Raw genomic sequence first — 22,831 nt, 5'->3', positions numbered from 1 at the left:
AATCCGTTCAGCCATTATCGCGTGAAAATGTAACAAACATACAGACAGACAGACATACAAACAAAAATTTCAAAAAAGCGATTTTCGGTTTCAGGGTGGTTAATTATATATGTTAGGACCAATTATTTTTGGAAAATCGAAAATTACCACAAAAATTTCGGCTACAGATTTATTATTAGTATAGATTATTATTATTATTATTATTATTATTATTATTATTATTATTATTATTATTATTACACTATGCAAAACCCAAAGGTCTAATTCTGAGTAATAATAATAATAATAGTAATAATAATAATAATAATAATAATAATAATAATAATAATAATAATAATAACGCCGGGGCTCGTAATTGGCGCGCTGTTTTCACTAGCTGCGGTGGATACATTGAGAGCGAAAAACTGAAACGAGAAGCATGGGAGGGTCGGCTGTGTGTATGTGTGGGCGGCTGATGTTTCTGCATGTGCTAATTGGCAGGCATATTTTAATGGGTATGAGGCGGTTCTCTTCATATCGACCGACCCACAGCAGCAGCAGCAGCAGCTCCGCCGGCTCGGGCTGGGCTTTCACTAGTTAAAGGGGAGGTCGCGTCCGTCCATCAGCAGACCAACTCGCATTTCGACAGTCACAACGCCGATATTCCTTTTTTTCCTTCACCCCTGCCGAATTATGACATTAGTAAAGGTGGTTTTGAAGTCAAATATGTTTCCCAGGTTAAAAGTAGACCTCGGTTCAAGCCACTACGTACAGAAATTCCTCTCACTGCGGAAGGAGTACCGTTGGTGGTGGCCTTGTTTTCCTGCATCATGAATTAAGCCGCTTGCACACGATCAAATTTTCTTCCAATTCAATACTTTACAGGAATACATGTCAAAGATTGATTGATATTGAAAAAAGACTTATCAAAGACTGTTTCATTTTGATATTATTATTATTATTATTATTATTATTATTATTATTATTATTATTATTATTATTATTATTATTATTATTGCAAAGAGGGATGAAGTTACAGGAGAATGGAGAAAGCTACACAACACAGAACTGCACGCATTGTATTCTTCACCTGACATAATTAGGAACATTAAATCCAGACGTTTGAGATGGACATGGCATGTAGCACGTATGGGCAAATCCAGAAATGCATATAGAGTGTTAGTTGGGAGGCCGGAGGGAAAAAGACCTCTAGGGATGCCGAGACGTAGATGGGAAGATAATATTAAAATGGATTTGAGGGAGGTGGAATATGATGATAGAGACTGGATTAATCTTGCTCAGGGTAGGGACCAATGGTGGGCTTATGTGGGGGCGGCAGTGGACCTCCGGGTTCCTTAAAAGCCAATAAGTAATTATTATTATTATTATTATTATTATTATGATCATCATCATCATCATTCCATTACTTCCACTGACTCGGCTAAATTGAACAATATTCGAAGAAAATTTATTTCCTTGTGTTCTTATAGATTTTTACCTAATTCCAATGATTATAAATATGAGATTAATTGCAAATATTTTATTGCTGTAGTTTATTTACCAACATTAATCAGACCAGTCTTGCTTTATGGATCTGAAACCTGGGCAGTTGGCAGTGCCGACAATTGTAGGCTGAGTGCATTTGAGGGAAAGGTTCTGGAGGACGATGTACGGACCAGTAAATGATGAGGGCAGTTGGAGGAAAAGATATAACTATGAATTATACCAACTTTTTAAAGAACCAGTTGTTTGCAGAGAAATTAAAGCTAGGAGAGTCAGGGGGCTGGGCCATATCTGTAGGAAGGATGAAAATGATCCTTGCAAAAAATGGAATCTCACTATATCTTTTGGCACCAGAAAAGTAGGGAGACCTCAACTAAGATGGCTGGATGAAGTGGAGAAGGATGTAATAGCAGCATGTGTTAGAGGATGGAAAACAAAGGTCTTAGATCGAAGGACGTGAAAAAGCATCGTTGGGGCGGTTAAGGCTGGAACCCGGCTGTAGAACCAAAGAAGAAGAAGAAGAAGAAGTTTATTTACCAGACGTCAAGATCTTGATTGTTTATTTTTTGTAAAGTCATTAAGGGTGATAATGATTGTAAATCAATAAGCAATATCAGTCTTCGTATTCCTGCTAAGGGTTTAAGATTTCATTTTTTTTTATATATAATAGAAATTCTAAATCTCTCTCTCCGGTCTGCAGATGTATAAAATATGCTAATTTTAATGGATTGAACTTGGATCTATGTAATATGTAGTGTATACTTTTTGGGTTTTATGTCAGTTGTTATTAATTTATGCCTTTTGATTAGATATGTATTATAATATTCTCGTCATCTTGTATATGATTGTAATACTATTTATATGATGTCATTATTTCATTTGTAATTATCGTTTTATTTAATTGTCATTATTTTAGTAATTATTCTATTATACTTTATTGTAATTTATTTCATTCCTAATGTTTTTATTATGTTATTGCCTTTGTGCTGAACTGTAATTGGCTACTGGCTGTTGTACAGCACATTAAATATAAATAAATAATTTATATTTATACCCATTCATTAAGAATGCTTGTTCTAATTAGATCTATAACTTATTCTTTTTTCTACTCCTATGTGTCTAATAATTTTATACTATACTTGGTTAGATCCAAGCTTGAATATGCATCTGTTGTATGAAACTCCATTACTTCCACTGACTCGGCTAAATTGTAGAATATTCAAATCAAATTTATTTATTTTTGTTCTTATAGATTTTTACCTAATTCCGATGATTATAAATATGAGATTAACTGCAAATATTTTAGTTCCTGTAGTTTATTTGCCAGACGTCAAGATCTAAATTATTTATTTATTTTTTTGTAAAGTAATTAATGGTGATATTCATTGTGAATCTTTCTTATTGGTCTTCGTATTCCTACTAAAGGGTTTAAGATTTCATAAATTTTTTATGATGGAAATTCTATATATATATATATATATATATATATATATATATATATATATATATCCGGTCTGCAGATGTACTGTACTCCAACCAGGAGAAAGTCTCAGGGGAATGAGACGCAGCGGGGTAATGCTGTGAATGAATGTTGATATCATAAGGTCATACACGTGGGTACACGCATCTCCATTGGCTAACTCTCAAAACACAAACGATAACACTGATACACACATACTTATACTACCCTAGTTACAAAATTAGATCACGGTTAAACTCCTGATCTTTCAATCCCTCCATACAGGAAATAACATATGCAGGAGAGCGCATGTTTTTTAAACTGACGTTATAACGGTAATATTATCTATCTACTTCGCTGCAATAGTAAGCACATTCCTTTCACGGTTAATCTCCTGGTTGGAGAACAGTATAATATCTGCAAATTTGCATGGTTTGAACTTGGATCCATTTAATGTCTAGTAGGGCCTATATAGTTTTTGGAGTTTTATGTCAGTTATTAATTCTGTGGCTGGGAGGAAAAAGATCTTAAGTAAAAATTTTGTACTTTTCAGGAGAGCACTAGAAAGATTGAAATTGGTTTCAATTATAGAGTTTTTTTAATTAAGAGGTTTTTGCTGGATATTATTTGTTTATATTTCTTCTAAAATAGGTAATGTTGCTCATTTAACAATGTAAATTATTAGGAATGTAAAATGGGTCTTAAACAATTATAGGACTGTTTACCCTGGTGCTTAAAGTTTTAAAAGGAAAGGGCATCAGTACCTATGTGATAAAATAGCTAAAATACAAGTTAGACCTTTTTAATAGGGAAGCATGGAAAGTAAACATGTGATGTTTGTAAGGAATAAAGTTTTAAATATTTTTAAGTCCTTTATTCTGTGTGTGCTCGATTGAAAAAGTACTTAGGATATTTGGTAACGCTCTATAAATCCAGTCAGGAGTCTTATTTGACTTTAGCCGTTTTACCAGATTGTAGAGAATTGTTTCCGCTTTCAGAATATATAAAAATCTCATTTTAACAAAATATTGACTTAAGACCTTTTTCCTCCCGGCCACAGAATTTATGTATTTTGTTTAGATATTAGGCCTATTATAACATTCTCGTCATCTTATATACCATTTGTATTATATTCATTCCTTTCCTTTTCAACAGGGTCATAGAGTCAATTTTCGTTGTGTCTTCCGTGTAAGGTTAGGAGGAATTTTAGAAACATTGAAAGATCTTTTTTCAGCGCACTGTTGAAACGCCTTAAGTACTGTGAAATCTTAAGTGTCATAATATAATAGCCGTTGGTGCGATAGTTACGCCGCATCGTAAGAACTATAAGAAAGAAAATCCATAACTTTTATATCCCGCGTGAAATGCCTTATATATAACCTTGGCCTTCATATAAGAATTTAGCCGCTCACTTTCTTAGGATGTAATAAAGAGAGCGCATTGGGTTTGTTTCCATATATGGATTTTGAGCACTTTAAATGGACTTGGAAATGAAGACGGACGGATTTTATTTCTCCTTGGAGATGGAAGTTCCGTTCACGTGTGTTACGGGCCGTCGTAATATCATCACTTTTTGATGGTCGTGCACTGCTGAATTATTCATGTACTTCCAGCTAAGCGTTTGAATCCATAAATAACAATTGATGAGTTGGAGGTAATTTGTAATTTGTGCTCAGTTTACAGATGAGTACTTGGAGGGGGACAGAAATCATATACAGCAACTAAATATTTTTATTTCATGGTATTGAAACTGCATTTGATAACACGAGCATTTTTGAATGTGATTAATGGTTATATGCCAAACAAACATAATTACATGTGGCGCTCCGTGCATGCATACGACTGCCAAGGAAACGATGTTCAGTTGTCTATGTTTATTTTATTATAAAGACAGTTGAAAGACGTAATATATTTTGTCACTATCGGGATGTTGATTGAATTTCCATGATATTCATTATAATTTGTTTTCAGAAGTATAATTTGTATATCTTATATATAATTTGAACTGGTAATGGAAATTACGGGAAAACGACTGAACTGATTTTAATAAATGACCTCTCATTTTGAAGCTTGGAACCAAAATAGTAATTTTTAGTGAAATGTCAATTTTCCTACATCATTTTTCTATTTTCCAAAATCCATCTGTCGTCAGTTTTGAGAAATAGGTAATGGCCCTTTCAGAATAAAAGAAAACAAAACACAAACACACTACAATAAACAATATCACACGAAGGCTATGACCTGCAGGATTGCTAACATATTTAGAGTCCAGATGACTGACATAATGCCAATATGTCGAGCTTCATTTGTGTAATTTTTTTCTGAACGTTTCTGTAATATTATTAAAAACTTCAAGACTTACTAAAAAGAAGATTCTCTGGTGTGTAATTTTCTGAATACAGCTGTCTGTGTATTGGATATTAATAACTACAAAACTTAAGAATGTTTGATGACATTATTACCATTAAAAATGAAATATTATTATAGTGAATGCCATGATGTATTTTTCACCAATTGTACAGATTAATGCTTTATTGATGATACGAAAGCGAAACCTTTTGGGGTTATATAAGTAGGCGTAGAGAATATATGAAGTTAGATCTTCATTTCTATAATATTTACTGAGTGACAGCTATACTGTATAGTAGTCTATATAAAACTTATGTAAGATAACAATATTGTTATTAAAGTGAAATATTTTATACTTATTAGTCAAGTGGTATGGGTCTTTTCCATATATTTAATGGTGGTGTGGTATAGATATTTAAAGCTGAAAGTTAGAATCTATAAAACAGTTATGCTACCGGTTGTTCTTTATGGTTGTGAAACTTAGATTTTCACTTTGAGAGAGGAACAGAGATTAAGGGTGTTCGAAAATAAGATGCTTAGGAAAATATTTGGGGCTAAAAAGGATGAAGTCATAGGAGAATGGAGAAAGTTACACAACGCAGAACTACACGCATTGTATTCTTCACCTAACATAATTAGGAACATTTGAGATGGCATCTCATGTAGCACGTATGGATTAATCTAGAAATGGTATAGAGTGTTAATTGGATGACCTGAAGGGAAAATACCTTGAGGGAGGCAGACGTAGATGGGAGGATAATATTAAACTCGATTTGAGAAAGGTGGGATATAATGGTAGAGACTGGATTAATCTTGCTTAGGATAGGGACTTCCAAAATGTCTGATATTCTTCATTGGAAATAAATTTGAAACATTTTAATTTGAATTGTAATGAACTTAGTTTGTAGCATTTGCTGCACAAGCCACTAGTAAGTATGTAATTAGGAACATTAAATCCAGACGTTTGAGATGGGCAGGGCATGTAGCACGTATGGGTAAATCCACAAATGCATATACAATGTTAATTGGGAGACCGGAGGGAAAAATACCATTGGGGAGGCCGAGACGGAGATGGGAGGATAATATTAAAATGGATTTGAGGAAGATGGGATATGATGATAGAGAGTGGATTAGTCTTGCACATTATAGGGACCGATAGCGGGCTTATGTGAGGGCGGCAATGAACCTGCGGGTTCCTTAAAAGCCATTTGTAAGTAAGTATAATTTTTATCTCAAGATTTCTTTTCTGATTTTAGAAAATACTGATTTTAGGCATATATTCATTTGTTTTATGGGACATATGATCCGAACTACACTAGTTAAAACAAATTATCGTTAACGTTATGCCATATAAACATCGGCAAAAATATCACGTTATAGGCCTAAATAAAATATTTATTATTATTATTATTATTATTATTATTATTATTATTATTACTGTTATTATTATTATTAATTTGGATTATGCCTGTAAGGTCTCTTCCTATTCAGGTCAAGATGTTTCTGGTCCCTAATAATAATAATAATAATAATAATAATAATGATAATAATTTACATTTACAAATCACCGGAGCGCTTTGTTAACATGATAGTACAGATTATTAACCGAACAATAGTCATTCACAAGCGGTGAGTCTGTTTTTTTTTTATTTTATTGGGTTATTTTACGACGTTGTATCAACATCTCAGGTTATTTAGCGTCTGAATGAAAGGAAGGTGATAATGCCGGTGAAATGTGTCCGGAGTCCAGCACCGAAAGTTAACCAGCATTTGCTTGTATTGGGTTGAGGGAAAACACCGGAAGAAACCTCAACCAGGTAACTTCCCCACCGGGATTCGAACCCGGGCCGCCTGGTTTTGCGGCCAGACGCGCTGACCGTTACTCCACAGGTGTGGACGTCTGTCTGTTAGAATGGTGTAAGGTCTCTGACTAAACACTTCTCTACTGATTCTACCCGATGTCACCGAGAAACGAAACCTTGAAGAAACAGAACCTCAAAATGTAGAAGCCTTGTTGAAAATAATGATGAGTTTGTTCACCTGTATGCCTAGAGCTGTGGGGATAGTGTCGCCCTACGACTGATTGCGCGCCACAGGTTGAGAGACTCGTACTCTGGTTTATTGATCGCCTCGCTAATGCCCCCCTGCACAGAATGAAACTGAAGTTTAGCTCACATCTGTACCAACAGATACTTTGAGTCAAGTAGAGCTATATCAAATCGAAAGTACATTAAGACGTTGCATACCGGAGCGCTCCTGCAATTTTAAGTGATTGACTTTCGTTTCTAGGCGGCCGTGTGTACGTGGTGGTTTAGGAGCAAGCTTATAGTCGTGGGCTCCAATATCATCTGGGACATGGATGTTTGTTGCTAGCATGATGGCGCTGTTTTGTCCTAGGTGAAGTATTGTCTACCCCAATTCAGTAGAAATTCGCTGCATACCCATGCAGTTTAAGTGCGAATGTGGGATTAGTATGTACCTTGGAAGGGGTTACTAGAATCTCTCCAGGAACAAGTTTTCTTCCTCACAAGGGAACTAGCCCATTAATGAGCTCATGTCGGAACTTTTTCTCTCAAACTATGCACATATACAGGGTGATTCACGAGGATTTACCGTTGTTTACGGAACTTATTTCTGAAGACATTTTGAGCAAAATGTTCATATAAACGTAGTTCCTATTCTCAATATTTTCAGAGTTACATTAATTTAAAGTTGTTTGTAAAATACGTTTTTTCTTTAGTTTGACGTAAAAGTATTAATACAAATAGAGAATGACCGTTCAGAAGTATCATTTATTTAATTGTCAAGTATTATGAAGCTAAAAAGGTGCTGTGAACTCCTTAGCAGCGTCGTACAGACATATTTTTCTATTTTTAACTAGAAAATTACATTATTCTTACGCACTTATCACAACAATTACTACAAATCACACCACTTCCAACGACTTAATTATTTGCAGTTCAATTCTGCAGAGTTTTGGAGAGTTTACAACACGTCAGCCCACGCGAGTTGTGTGGATATAAAGGGAAAAGTTGAGACGATGTCGGGTAGAGTTCCCGGGTAGCTCAGTTGGTAGAGCGCTGGTACGTTCAACCAGAGGTCCCGGGATCGATGCCCGGCCCTGGAACAATTTTTCCATTGAAATTATTCAGTTTACAACACGTTTTAAAAAAAATATCGCCATCCGATTGAGTAAACTTGGTCGCACGCTTGTGAACGGCACTCGTTGCTCTACGTAACTGCATACGGCTATCTTTGATTTCCGTACGGAATTAATTAATTAAATACTTAACTCTGGTGGAATTAACCCTTTGGGCCTTCTCTCCTACATCACCAGAATTGTAACTACAACTATAAGAAAAAGTGTACATCATTATCATGCAAATTAAGCTAATACAATAACGTTCGACAAAATGAAAATAATGTAAAAAACAACTGCACATACAAATATGTATTCGAAATAATATAAATTACCCTCACATATTAAGGGACACTCCACTAAAATGACAACTTTTTTCCTAATCATTTTTTTTCAACTAAATTTTGAGAGCATGTTTACTATGTAACACTGATTGTACACTATCTATCAAAAAATAATTGGACACTGTTTTTTGCCCCTTTAGAACCTCGTGGTACCACCTCTTGTTGCTATAACAGCAGCCACCCCTTCAGGCATGTTCTCCACTAGTTTGTGTAGGATATCCACTGGAATGCGTCGCCATTCCTCCCGCAATATGGTACTCAGTTGGACAATGGAAGTTGGCCGCATCTCCCGAGACCTCAATCGCCGGTCCAATTCGTCTCAAAGGTGCTCAATGTGATTGAGACCAGGACTCTGTGCAGGCCAGTCCAACCGGTGAACATTATTGTCTGCATAGTAGCCACCGAAACATGGCATCTAGCACGTAAAATCCTGGGTGCCCAATTACTTTTTGGTAGATAGTGTATATACGTACATTACTCTTCCAGGATGTTGTAGGCTTCCCTCTCTTACGCTTCCTTCGAGATATGTAGACCTAAGGAATTAGACATTATTGTATCAGACATTAAATCTTTAAACGTACTGACCGCTAACCGTTTGTACCGTTCAATGACACTTCCTTCCGACCACTTCATTTCGTATCCACACTATCATATTTAAGATAAGTCACAAAGTTAATTCATATTTTAAATTCAAATTGATTTTGTATTTCAGCAAGAGTACTCTATTAATGTGAGTTAAGAGAAAAATAAAATAGACTAGAGCATTATTGCGAGAGCTGTGATACGGTGTCGCGTAACTATGAGGATCCGAGTGAGCGCAAGAAGCGGCATAAGCAGCATCAATTTTCAAGTCATTATATTTCGTAAACGATGAAAAAGCGGAACGGAAGATTATCACCACGATTCTTAACGAACGAAAATTAGCTTAAATATGTAAGGTACCTGGGGGTATTATGGGCAAGCATGTTATAAGGCCCACTACCTAGTTTTGCCATTAGTTATAGCCTACACTTTTGCAAAAGAGAGCAACAGATCTTAAGACCTATTTCTTCTTGGATTCGAGTGAGGTATAAAGAAATTAGATTCTCGTTCTTGTGTGTAACTGACTAGTGGCAACAATTTATGTGTGATTATTTCTGCTTTCTTCATAAAATTCTGCAAAATTTAAGTTGGTATTTAATCGTTTTATTGTGTGGTATTAATGTAATATTAAATGCACGTTATTGTGGAAACATTAAGGAGTTTGGGGCTACCGTGAAACTTTCGCTAATGAGCATATGAGCACTCCATGAATTAAAATTGACGCGAAGTAACAGAGCAGGAAATAAGGCCCAAGAAATAAATACGTGGAAACGCCTGCAAGTTCATAGAAGTCCCTGAACTATAAAGTTCAAACTCTGAAGCACAATCTTTTTTTTTTTTTGCAAGAAATGAAACAAACGAAAGACTGACAATTCCTAATGCAGAAAGAGCATTGGATGAACCATCAACTTCAGGATTTGTAAACATCCAGGGGACGCGGATGTGTTGTCTGCGAAGAGAATTGTTGTAGATATGCTTGTGCGTGTCTCTTGCGAATGTTGGGTGCACGATGAATGCGTAGGTCTCACTGAGGAGAAAACTGAAGACTTTGTATGCCCAAATTGTGTTCAATACTTATATTCTTCATTGTGGGCCTTATTATCTGTCACAGCAGGATATAAGGCCCAGTGACATGATGTTAATTTTAATTGCTCACAGCATTTATGTGTCTGAAATATGATGAAAGAGTGATGGAACGGAGAAAAATTCTCTCCGGCGCCAGGATTTGAACCCGGGTTTTCAGCTCTACGTGCTGATGCTTTATCCACTGTGATTTAAGACGGCGCCCATACCGTCGGATCCCGGCCAACCAGTCACTCATTCGAGTGCACCTCAACACATGTATGGACTTCGGTCCTGCGTTCATAGACATCTATGACGTAGTGGAGAGGGCGGCCACTAGAGGGAACCCAAGAGATGGAGCTTAATCTGAGACGATTCTAACCGGCGTCGGGGTTGTATCCGGCGTGGCTTAGTGGATAAAGCATCAGCACATAGAGCTGAAAACCCGGGTTCAAATCCCGGCGCCGGAGAGAATTTTTCTCCGTTCCATCACTCTTTCATCATATGATGACGCACAATATCTGCATGGAAATATCATATGTACTTCGGTACATCAAAATATATATGATATGCGTAATAAATCACTTTGTGATTTAAGACGGCGCCCATACCGTCGGATCCCGGCCAACCAGTCACTCATTCGAGTGCACCTCAACACATGTATGGACTTCGGTCCTGCGTTCATAGACATCTATGACGTAGTGGAGAGGGCGGCCACTAGAGGGAACCCAAGAGATGGAGCTTAATCTGAGACGATTCTAACCGGCGTCGGGGTTGTATCCGGCGTGGCTTAGTGGATAAAGCATCAGCACATAGAGCTGAAAACCCGGGTTCAAATCCCGGCGCCGGAGAGAATTTTTCTCCGTTCCATCACTCTTTCATCATATGATGACGCAGAATATCTGCATGGAAATATCATATGTACTTCGGTACATCAAAATATATATAATATATTTATGTGTCTGTTTGAATATTTATTTGAAGTAAAATATTGTAGGATAACTATAAAAGTATGCTATTCCATTATTTAAAAATTGTTAAACGTCTCCATTTCAAAGAAAGAACGTTTTATTTTTTAGGTGGGCCTTATTACTCATTATTACCCCCGGTTACCTTATTTTAATTAAATTCAAGCTCCACGATCTTTCATAGAAATGGACTGAACGCGTTTTGGGATCACACTCTCATTGTCGATATTTATGTGGTACGGGCAGTGATGTCAAGATCAGAGTGGCGTCTAGTGTGAAACGCTTGGAGCGTAAACTTTTCAGCAGCTGTACATGTTATTAATAGATTGGAAGAAACATGCACAAGTGGCAAGAAACAATATACAGCACGTCTGAAGCATCCAAAAGAGTGATGACAAATTGTGATAAAGGAGCCCACTTGAGTGGCCGGCCCGTGTTTTACTAATCACATAGTAGTCTGACGTTAAATACACAGAGCAGTGCTAAAACGGTGGAAGAATGCAGAGGATAATGGGGACTAATAGCTGCAGGGCGTTAAGTTTTGTTTATCAGCTATTACTACACTCTTGTTTTGCTTCATCTTCAGGGTGACCTAACAGCAATGATTTATACTTTGGCCAACAGGCGCCGACTTCTTTGTAAATTGGGGTGGGGGGAGGCAGGACTCTGCAAAGGAAACTTTTTAATTTCCTTAAATATTTCACTGAAAATAGCATCGACTGTTTTTTTCATATAATATCAATGGCAGTTGCTTAACTCAAGATGGTTGGAAACTACGGCTGAATTGAATTGAAAGAAGGTGATTGGGGCGACAAATTTAAAAGGTACGCAAAACGCGTCCTTGCAAGGGGTTCGGGGCTGTAAGAAACTAAATATATGAGCTCCAAGCCCGTTGGCCACTAGTCTCACTCCGGATTACGCTACTCCTCTGCAGGAGTTCTAGAAAATTAAAACTACGGCCCTTATGCACTACATTTTCCCTTTTACTGCTTTGTTCATCCTTGTGGAGATGATGAACATCAGCTATTAGTTTCACTGTCACTACCACAACGCAAATTGTCATTCTATTCACGTTAATTTCAGTTTTATTTTGGACGGTTTTCTTCATTAATAATTTAACAATTATCAGCAGTTACATCACATATCACGGCGGCCGGGTATCTCAGTTGGTAGAGCAGCTGGCTACGGACTGGAAGGTCCGGGGTTCGATCCCAGGTGGTGACAGGATTTTTTCTCGTTGCCAAACTTTCAGAACGGCCCCGAGGTTCACTCAGCCTCCTATAAAATTGAGTACCGGGTCTTTCCCGGGGGTAAAAGGCGGCCAGAGCGTGGTGCCGACCACATCACCTCATTCTAGTGCCGAGGTCATGGAAAGCATGGGGCTCTACCTCCATGCCCCCCAAGTGCCTTCATGGCATGTTACGGGGATACCTTTACCTTTACCTGTTACATCACATATCACTGATTACACGCAACGACGATCGTCACAAAAAAGATCAGTGAAATTGAATGTTTATAACAATTACTTTTAAAATTCGAAACAGTTTTTTTAAGGAATGTTGAACATTCTTCATAATGAAACTGGAACCTAAGGGTGCTATTCATAGACATTTCGCTAGCCCGCGCTACGAGCGTGCTAAAGTAGCCCCGACTATCGACTCGTTACTTGTACAGGATTCATATCATATCATATATCATATCATATCATATCATATCATATCATATCATATCATATCATATCATATCATATCATATATCATATCATATCATATCATATCATATCGCTAACACTGGTTTATGAATACGAAAAACGTTAGTTCGCTGATCACCCACCGGAAGCCCGCGCTAAGAATGTCTATGAATACGGCCCTAAATGTTTCTGGTAATTTTCGCAAGTTACGTCCTATTTAGATTTTACGCTATAATTAAGGCATTCAAAATACTTTCTTTAAAATGGGGGGGGGGGTTATAAGGGGGACTGAAGTAAATAAATCGAAATTCGAAATATCTCGCTATCCTACCCCCTCCCTAGTATTTGTTTATCACCTCCTAGCATTTGTTTTTATCATCTCCCTATCATTTGTTTCTTTGTTTGCTAACATTGTACTTTCAATAATTGTAGGCTACCTTTTAAAATTATTCATGTTTATTTCATCATCCTTAATTAAAACTTTTCTATAATTTATCGTGTTTATATTATTTAGGTTATGTTGTAGCTACTGCTGTATGAGATTATGGATAGACCCATATCAGAGATTGTTTAAAACACACACACACACACACACACACATATATATATATATATATATATATATTGATAATTGAAATGGAATGCAACTGTGTTAATAAAAATGAAACAATCAACAAAACCTTCTTGACTAGTAATCGTCCATAGTGTTCAATGAAGATTGTATAGCTAGCACAACTGATAAGAGAACAGCTGATCATAACACACTACTGCCATCTAACGGAATATTTGTAATGATGAGATGGTACAGTAATACATTTTCAAGACAGTTTAGTATTTTAGTAAGTCAATTAATATTTTATTGTATTAGAGTACTGTATTTCTTCTAATCTTTATATATTTTCTTCTACTCGTGTAATAGTCAACTAAATTCCACTCGAGTTTTGATTTTTTATAGATAAATCAAAACCTCTAGTGGGATTACTATAGATGAATCAAAATCTCTAGTGAGAGTACTATAGATAAATTTACTCGTCACTAAAGTGGCTTGTAATTTAATCAATAAAATTAAAAACTTCTCGTGGCATTATCTGTGATAAAATTGATCAAACAAAGTTGTCTAAGCAAGCCTGTGATAATGAAAGACTAAGAAAGAGACGGACTTGGTATTAGGTAGCTTGGATCAAATGGTTTCCGTACTCCATGAAGTGTGAACGTAGAAAAGCAACTCTACCTTCCTATTCCTCTTCTGACTTCCTTGTCGTTAGGTGGGATGGTCTCTTCTTTTACTACTTATAGCATTCTTTCATTTCAACAGAATTGTTTCTTACACATACTTCGATTAAAAGTTCTTTCTTCGTGCATTTTTAGCAGAAAATTTAGTTCCTTTCCTAGCCTATTAATGATTTCTTTTGTGCTCCTTCCTATCATCAAACTTTGTCATATAGCTCAGCAGAATTTTTCTCGCTGTCTCAGCGAAATATTTCCTGTCTCAGCGGATTTTTTGGAACGAGGAAAAAAACGACAACGTGAAGAAGTAGCGTGATTCGGTATTACATTAGGAATGGTTGAGTTAGGAGGTCTAGGCTGGACAGAACTGAATGGCACCTCGATTCTCGTGTTATTATTGATATTCTTTCTATGCATGAAATCCTTTGTTCGTACCTCGGACAAAATCGATTAATATTTATATCACCATCCATATAATCATCTCTATATAAAATAACTAAAGAAGAAATAAAAAAAAAAACAAAACCCCTACGACTTTATTCTTTCTTTCTGTTTTTATTTGTTTCGTTTCCCGCTCTCTTTTTCTTTATTTCTACCTACTTTTCTTTCGTTTCATGTTTCTTTCTTTTTCTCTGTACATTTCGAATACACCGTTCTTTAATATCTACATAATGTATTTTATTACGCGATGAGTACAAATAATTGTGAATAGTTTGATCGTAAGTAACTGCTGACAATTTATGCACTAATCAAAGTAATGTTTAATACTAAATAATTGTAATAGTAATAATGTTTTATTTTCGCTGGCATAGTTAAGGCCATAAGGCCTTCTCTTCCACTCAACCAGCCTTAATCAATACGATACATATTTAAATTACGAATATTTACACTACACTTAAAAGGTTCTCCAGCAATATTCTTCCGTTAAGTTTTAACGACTAGTAGACTACATATTTATTTAAATTTAGATAAACCTATAAGGTAAAGTACGGTAGTAACTTAATTTATGAGCTAATTTAATTCAATCAATTATAATTAATTTGAGATAGCTAGTAAAATGATGAAAATTAATTTAATATAAGCTTACTAGAACTATGTTACAGGGAGAAAAAAATATTTATATATATAAATCTAAACTATATTTCTATAATAAGAATATTAATGTAATTGCCATTAGAGGTTTTGTAAATCTATTTAGAGAAATTAATGCTAAGTTAATAATAAGAATGGACAGATATTAGTTTCATTATATGTAATAAATATTAAACAGCAATTAATTTGTTAAGTAAGAATTTATGTAATTTTGACCTAAATGAAGTTATTGTCCAACAACCCCTTACATCACTCGGAAGCGAGTTCCAATTTCTAGCAACTGAAACTGTATAAGATGAAGAATATAAGATGTCTTGTGGTAGGGTATAATGGAGCAAATTGTTATGATGAGACCTTGTACGTAGCTGATGATATGCGGATAAATTTTGAAAACGAGAAGCCAAATTGTAGGTCTGTGCGTAAAATTTGAGTAGTTTTGGGCACTTTTTTGGCCTTTCTTTGTACCGCTGTGTGGCAGTTCTATTGCCAGTAGCCCCATCCTGACTATCTCAAATTGTAATGTTGAATTTCCCGCGTAAAATATTCGTATTAAAGTTTACTTATTACTTATGTAAGAAAATTAATACACATATTTTATACTCTGTAGAGGATTCCACGTTGAGAAAAACTCATTGGTTTTTTGGGCTAAGCGTTTCTGTGGCAACTGATCATTTTATGGAATAGCCCCATATGCTCAATGCTTTTTTCTTAACGTGAAATCCTCTATAGTACTTTTATTAGACAACGGACCCAGGTCATATTCCGTGTCATCGGAGAAATCATTGGCGTTTTTCACTGTAAAAGGAGTAGGCAATAACTTTGGGTCTTTCCTGCGTACTTTTACGATACTTAGAATTTTCATGAAAAACGGTTTTGAAGGGAACAGGCGTGTATTTGCTTTTTTTATATGAGAGGGTAAATTACACGAAAAAAATAACGTTCTATATGTATGTTTATAATTTTATTGATCAGAAAAATGCATAATAAGCAGACAGCGCATAATTTTAAGGTATAGCACATTTTAAGCTCTTCAATAAATATTTAAGTCTAGACAATTTGATGCACATATTCATTACATGTGGGATCCAGGTCAGTTTTTTTTATCCATCTTCTTATCTGACACTCTGATTTCATTAACGTTATTGATTTTTATATGATCATTATCATAATTCAGCTTATAAATTAGATACTGGATTTTATCCTTATTAATTAATTACAAGACCATTAGCTTTAAACGAGTTGCAGTCTTGTTTCATTGTTTGTTCCATAGTTACTTCAAAGTAATTAATATTTGAGGAGAAAAATTCGCTCCGGCACCGGGGATCGAACCCGGGTCCTTGGTTCTACGTACTACCAAGCGCTCTGACCACTGAGCTACGCCGAATTCAATCCATAGCACCGGACCGAACCTTCCTCCTTCAATGTTTCCCTTTGTGGTCTGATCCAAGTTAGGCATATATGTTGACGTATATGTCCAATGTCAACTGCCATTATATTAGGAGCGCACTCAGTTGAGCGACTTGTTTGGCCGGGATTCAGTATTACAGATATTCTGTAGGACAAATTAATAAATCTATAGTATTCTCATAGCTGCGGAATCCCGGCCAAACAAGTCACTCAACTGAGTGCGCTCCTGATATAATGGCAGTTGACATTGGACATATACGTCAACATATATGCCTAATTTGGAGTCAGGCCACAAAGGGAAACATTGAAGGAGGAAGGTTCGGTCCGTTGCTATGGATTGAATTCGGTGTAGCTCAGTGGTCAGAGCGCTTGGTACGTAGAACCAAGGACCCGGGTTCGATCCCCGGCGCCGGAGCGAATTTTTCTCCTCAATATTAATTGTAAATATTACAGGTATTATTCTGTAGGACAAATTCATAAATCTATAATACTTCAAGGTAGCTCAATTCAGTATGAACACTAGAAAAAGTAGTATCATCTTCGAAAACATGGTAGTGCAAGAGTTAGTAATATGTTTTGGTAAATAATTTATTATAACAATGAAAAGAAGTTGGCCCAATACAGATCCTTGTGGCACACCTACTTTAATCTTTGCTTACTCTGACTGTCCATTCCTAGTATCTTCAAACTGTCTGTGTTCTGATAAATAATATTTAAAAAAAAGTGTAGTGGAATACCACTCATTGGTTTTTTAATTTGTATTTGTCCATATTCAAAAATACAAAGAGGGTATCTTCTTATCTGATACTTTGATTTCATTAACGTTATTGATTTTTATATGACCATTCTCATAATTCAACTTACAAATTAGATACTGGATTTTATCCTTATTAATTAATTACAAGACCATTAGCTCTAAACGAGTTGCAGTCTTGTTCCATTGTTTGTTCCATTTTTATTTCAAAGTAGCTCAATTCAGTATGAACACTAGAAAAAGTAGTATCATCTTCAAAAACATGGTAGTACAAGAGTTAGTAATATGTTTTGGTAAATCATTTATTATAATAATGAAAAGTAGTTGGCCCCATACAGATCCTTGTGGCACACCTACTTTAACTTTGCTTACTCTGACTGTCCATTCCTAGTATCTTCAAACTGTCTGTGTTCTGATAAATAATATTAAAAAAAAAGTGTAGTGGAATACCACTCATTGGTTTTTTCATTTGTATTTGTCCATATTCAAAAATACAAAGAGGTTGTAACCTGGTGTAGTTTGATAGCAAGCCCAAACTCTATAGTTTAACATATAATTAGCACAGTTAAGAAATTCAGTTTTGTTCAGTGGGAAGTTATATTAATAAACAATATCTATATCCGCATTTTGCGTTTCCCTCGAACCGTACAAGTCCGGCGTAAGGGGTTTAGGTACAAGGGGATATAAATTCAATAAACTACCATTTTATGCTGTTATGGGGGATGTTGTTACAAACAAGGCTGTCGGTTCCATCCAGGTACCCCGAAACACGCAAGTCTGTTGAGTATTGATTATTGAAAATTATTGCAAGTTAAGTGACTGTTCCGACTTTATAAATAATTATGAGTAAAACTGAAGTTCAATGGGAGAATAATGCAAAGAGTATAAATTTTGCAAACTGATAAATATGTAACAGGAGGGAAGTAGAATTAATAAACATGGAAAATGGAAACGAGACGACCCAGAAATAAATTAATAACGGAAAGAAATTAAAGCGAAAGAAAGAATCCCCACTGCTTCGGTTATTTCCTATCAATGTGATAGACCCAATCTAACCAAAGAGATCAGGGGTTTGGTCCCCCTTCAATTGCCATATAATTCTGGTTCGGAAAATTTTTTTCCGGTGAATAAATAAAATGTTAAAACTAGAGTTAGGTCTCCGATAATTCCGATATCTCGATAATGGCCCTAATTACATTGTATGGTATGGAAAATTAAAAAATTATGGTTTATTTAACGACGCTCGCAACTGCAGAGGTTATATCAGCGTTGCCGGTGTGCCGGAATTTTGTCCCGCAGGAGTTCTTTTACATGCCAGTAAATCTACTGACATGAGTCTGTCGCATTTAAACACACTTAAATGCCATCGACCTGGGCCGGGAATCGAACCCGTAACCTCGAGCACAGGAGGCCAGCGCTATACCGACTACGCTACCAAGGCCGAGAGAGCCTGGCATTACAAAACAAATATATGAGTAAGATTATTGCTACGGAAATGAAATTTGTGAGGAGAGTAGTAGGAAAAACTAGATGAGACAGGATCAGAAATGAAAGAATCGGAGAAGTTGGACAGAGGAAGGAAAGCTGTGGGTATGGTAGTGAATGGTATGGTATGGCCATGTCAAAAGAATAGGAGAGGAAGGAAAAGCAAAATAGGTTTTTGAAATGCGAGTGGAAGGAAGATATGGAAGAGAAAGACCACGTATACAGGTAAAAAAACTTTTATGCTCGACCATGCCGAAATGTGGTAATTATACACCTGGTAGCAGCCCTTTAATGCACCTCATTAAAGTACACCTATTCATTATAATTCAATTGTTCAGCCAATGAAAATCACCATTGTAACATTATAAAACTGCAAGTATCGATTATTCTCGGATATGCAATCGAAAGACAATTAGCGAAACGTCACGGAGGCTGGAAATCCAATACTGTCACAGAAAGTTATGTTCTGTTACTATAATAGTTAGCGTTAATTGTAAATAATATTCAAATAAATTCAATTTGTCATCTCGTTTTCCAATTCTAAATCAATTTCCAGGTTATATCAATATTAATGTCCATGTTATTCTCTAGATTATATCAAGGTCAATGACATTCGTTCCTCGGAAAAAATCAATACTTTCGCGTCTGCGCACATGTCACAATTAAGAAGGTCAGTTCCGATCTTCACTTAGATAACCGTAACATGAATACTTATGAATAATTTCAAGTTAGAAATATGGTCGAGCATAAAAAGTCGTATGAAACTTGCCTACAATGGTAATTAAGACGCTCGTATGAAAATTATGAAACTCGCTTGCGCTCGTTTGATAAACAAACATACTCGCGTCTTAATTACTACCATTATAGGCTCGTTGCATAATGTACTATTTCCTTGCATTTTTAAGAATGTCCTGATTGAACTTATGCAGTGTAAAATATTACCATGGCAACTAAAACTTACGATTAAGCAAAGCCTGCATAGTATAGTTAAAAAAAAAAAAAAACAAAACAAAAAAAAAACAATAAAAATCTAAGGAAAAAGTTTTTGATGTCGTTGTATATAGGCTACTGAATAGTAAGATTTAGAATTAATGTTACAGTCCCATAACTCAAAAACCTGGCGTGCTATGATAAATCTGATTACAGATCTGGAATCACCGCATGTTTTAGTATAAAACACTTGAAATTTCCTCAGCAGCAGACAATTTTTTTTTGTAGAAAATAATCATTGATAGAAGCATTTCGCGCTCTTAAATATGTTTGTGTGTGAGTGTGTACGTGTGTGTTTGTCAGTAATGGTAAGTGAAGAGTAATTTATATTTTTCGGGGAAATTTTGTCGCTTCTACAGAAAAGGAGAGAGAGAAATACTGAACATTTTATTTGAAATTAAGATAAATTTCATACTTTGGACTATATAACAAAATTTATAGTATTAAAAAGCATTATCTCTCACAAAATAAAACGATTGAAGTAAATTCCAAATATTTAACCTTCAACAGTTTGTTCGCTTCATCAACGATCTAGCTGTCAGATGTGCTCTCTACATACCTATCTGTGCGCCAGTGTGAACGGGACAAAAATGAATGTGATTGTTAACTGTCTGTGTATACTTCAGGCACAAATAAAAGCATAACTAGTTTTAAAATAATAAATGGAGAAAGATAATTTTATTTTCAATATATCACGAAGTAATAAAATATAAGTGTCATATTTAACAAATCAATTAATGTGTTAAATAAACTGTCGCCTTTCATGTTTACTTCATTGCTCTCAGTTATTATATTTAATGTTTTTATAAATATTTCTATATTTGTGTACCAAAACGTCATATAACTTTAATTTCGCCATTATGAATAAGATCAGTCTTATTTTGTTGAATCACTCCTCAACGGCGACAGTTAATTGTCGTAATCTTGAATTATTAATCTCAAATTGTAGACGAGACCACTTCTGATTGAAATACAGTAGAACCTCTATTATCCGTGGTAATGAAGGTGATGGACTGAACGGTTAATCGAAAAAATCGGTTAGTCCGTACCATGAAAGATTTTTGTAATTTCCTCCATTGTCTTTTATTTAAGTCGCTATGTAGTGGATCACAGGTTCATTAATTTAAATCTGGTTATAAACGACGGGTTTTTAAAGGACAAGGAAGCCCTTTGTAATGACTGTCTCGGGAAAGACAGGATAAAGGGGGTCTCATGTTGTAGATTTACATACTTTATTACTCTTTATCCTTGTTTTATTTTTTTATTAAATCGCGCAGTTGCAACTCCAATCTCGTATTCTGATGCGAGATGAGCCACAGTTTTTCTTTCTCGAACCATTCAATTATCTCCATTTCTTTTTTCGATACTTAGCACAACACATTTTCTGTTAACACCCGTGGAAGACATTTTATATACACGTTATATTATATAACGGCAATTCGAACAGTAGACAATGCTGTGTAGCGATAAAGGCTTGTAATAACACTCTCTAGCAAGAACATAATATGTAGAACCTACTAACATAGTCTAGTATATACAGTCAGGAAGCTTGAGTTGTGTGGGTACTAGGAACAATAGACTGTGTCGGTACTTTTTCGTATTGTCTGTAATGAGGCAGTAGTAGCGATCCTAGTGGTTAACAACTATCTATGGATGCATATTCCCTACGTATTGAGCTTCGTGACTGTATATACTAGAAGGTGCTACTAATATGATATACAAAACAGTACTTTATATAAGTTATTTATTTCTGAAGAAAAAAAAAGCGCGAGATATAGACAGTCGGATAATCCGCCAATCGATTAATAGAGTGATGGATAATCGGAGTTCTACTGTATTAAGAAGTATATGTGAACTTTTGTTCACGTAATATTCGTGCTTTGACAGAAATCCAAAAAATTGATTTACACTCCTTAAAGGAAAAAGGTGAGAAAGGAAAGAAGAGAAAATTATAAAAAGACAATTTGAGGAGAAATAGATATATATATATATATATAGGCCTATATATATATATATATATATATATATATATAGGAAAACAGGGAAACTTGGAGAAGCAGAAAAAGAAGATAAAGAAATGAAAGAAAGTAAGAGGAGCAAAGGAAAAAAAAAGGAAAGAAGAGATGATGAAGAAAATAATAGCAAAGATAGAAAACAGGGAAAGGAGAGGAATAGAAAAAGAAGATAAAGAAATGAAAGAAAAGAAGACGAGAAAAGTAAAACAAAATAAAGGTGAGAAGGAAAAGAATAAAATGAAATGGATCTAAAATGTAAAAAATTAAAAATATTATTTTAAAATTGTGATGTGATAGAAAAAAATGTACTTCAGATCTGTAACCAGCACACTCAAATTAGGGTTAGTATACTTGTTTTTGCTCAGTAGCATAATCACAATAAAATAAATAAAATTGATCTAAAATGTAAAAATTAAAAATATTATAATTTTGAAATTGTGAGGAGATGAAGAAATAAATAAGAAAAGGATAGGAAAACGGAAATTAAGCGAAACGGATAAAAAAGATAAAGAAAGAAAGATGTGAAAATGTGAAAGAAAACATGTGAGAAAAAAAAAAGGATAACAAACGAGAAGAAGATGAGAAACAAAAGGAAAGCAAGGAAGGAAGACACTCTTATGTTTGCAGACTTTAAGAACACTTCGTAGAATTAAATATTATCATACTATACGAATTTCGAAATATGTATAAACGCCCTGAAGAGCATTTGGTCTATAATAGGTATTTAGAGAGGAATGAACTGGCTACAGTTAAGAAGTTTATTACGGAAATAGTAACGGTGGACTT

At 35.3% G+C, this 22,831-nt stretch overlaps 1 protein-coding gene and 2 non-coding genes across 5 annotated transcripts in view; all 3 read left to right on the top strand.

The window, feature by feature from the left end:
- Reph (Regulator of eph expression) overlaps positions 1–22,831 on the top strand; it is a 517,096-nt gene that overhangs the window by 404,132 nt on the left and 90,133 nt on the right. The gene's annotated exons all lie outside the window — the stretch shown is intronic.
- On the top strand, positions 10,816–10,887 carry TRNAY-AUA (transfer RNA tyrosine (anticodon AUA)). The gene has a single exon. It is a non-coding gene; the product is annotated as a tRNA-Tyr (tRNA).
- Positions 11,197–11,268, top strand: TRNAY-AUA (transfer RNA tyrosine (anticodon AUA)). Its single transcript has one exon. It is a non-coding gene; the product is annotated as a tRNA-Tyr (tRNA).

This window comes from Periplaneta americana, chromosome 7 (genome assembly GCF_040183065.1).
Source record: "Periplaneta americana isolate PAMFEO1 chromosome 7, P.americana_PAMFEO1_priV1, whole genome shotgun sequence".
NCBI classification, from domain to species: domain Eukaryota; kingdom Metazoa; phylum Arthropoda; class Insecta; order Blattodea; family Blattidae; genus Periplaneta; species Periplaneta americana.
This window is presented reverse-complemented; position numbering and strand designations above follow the sequence as displayed.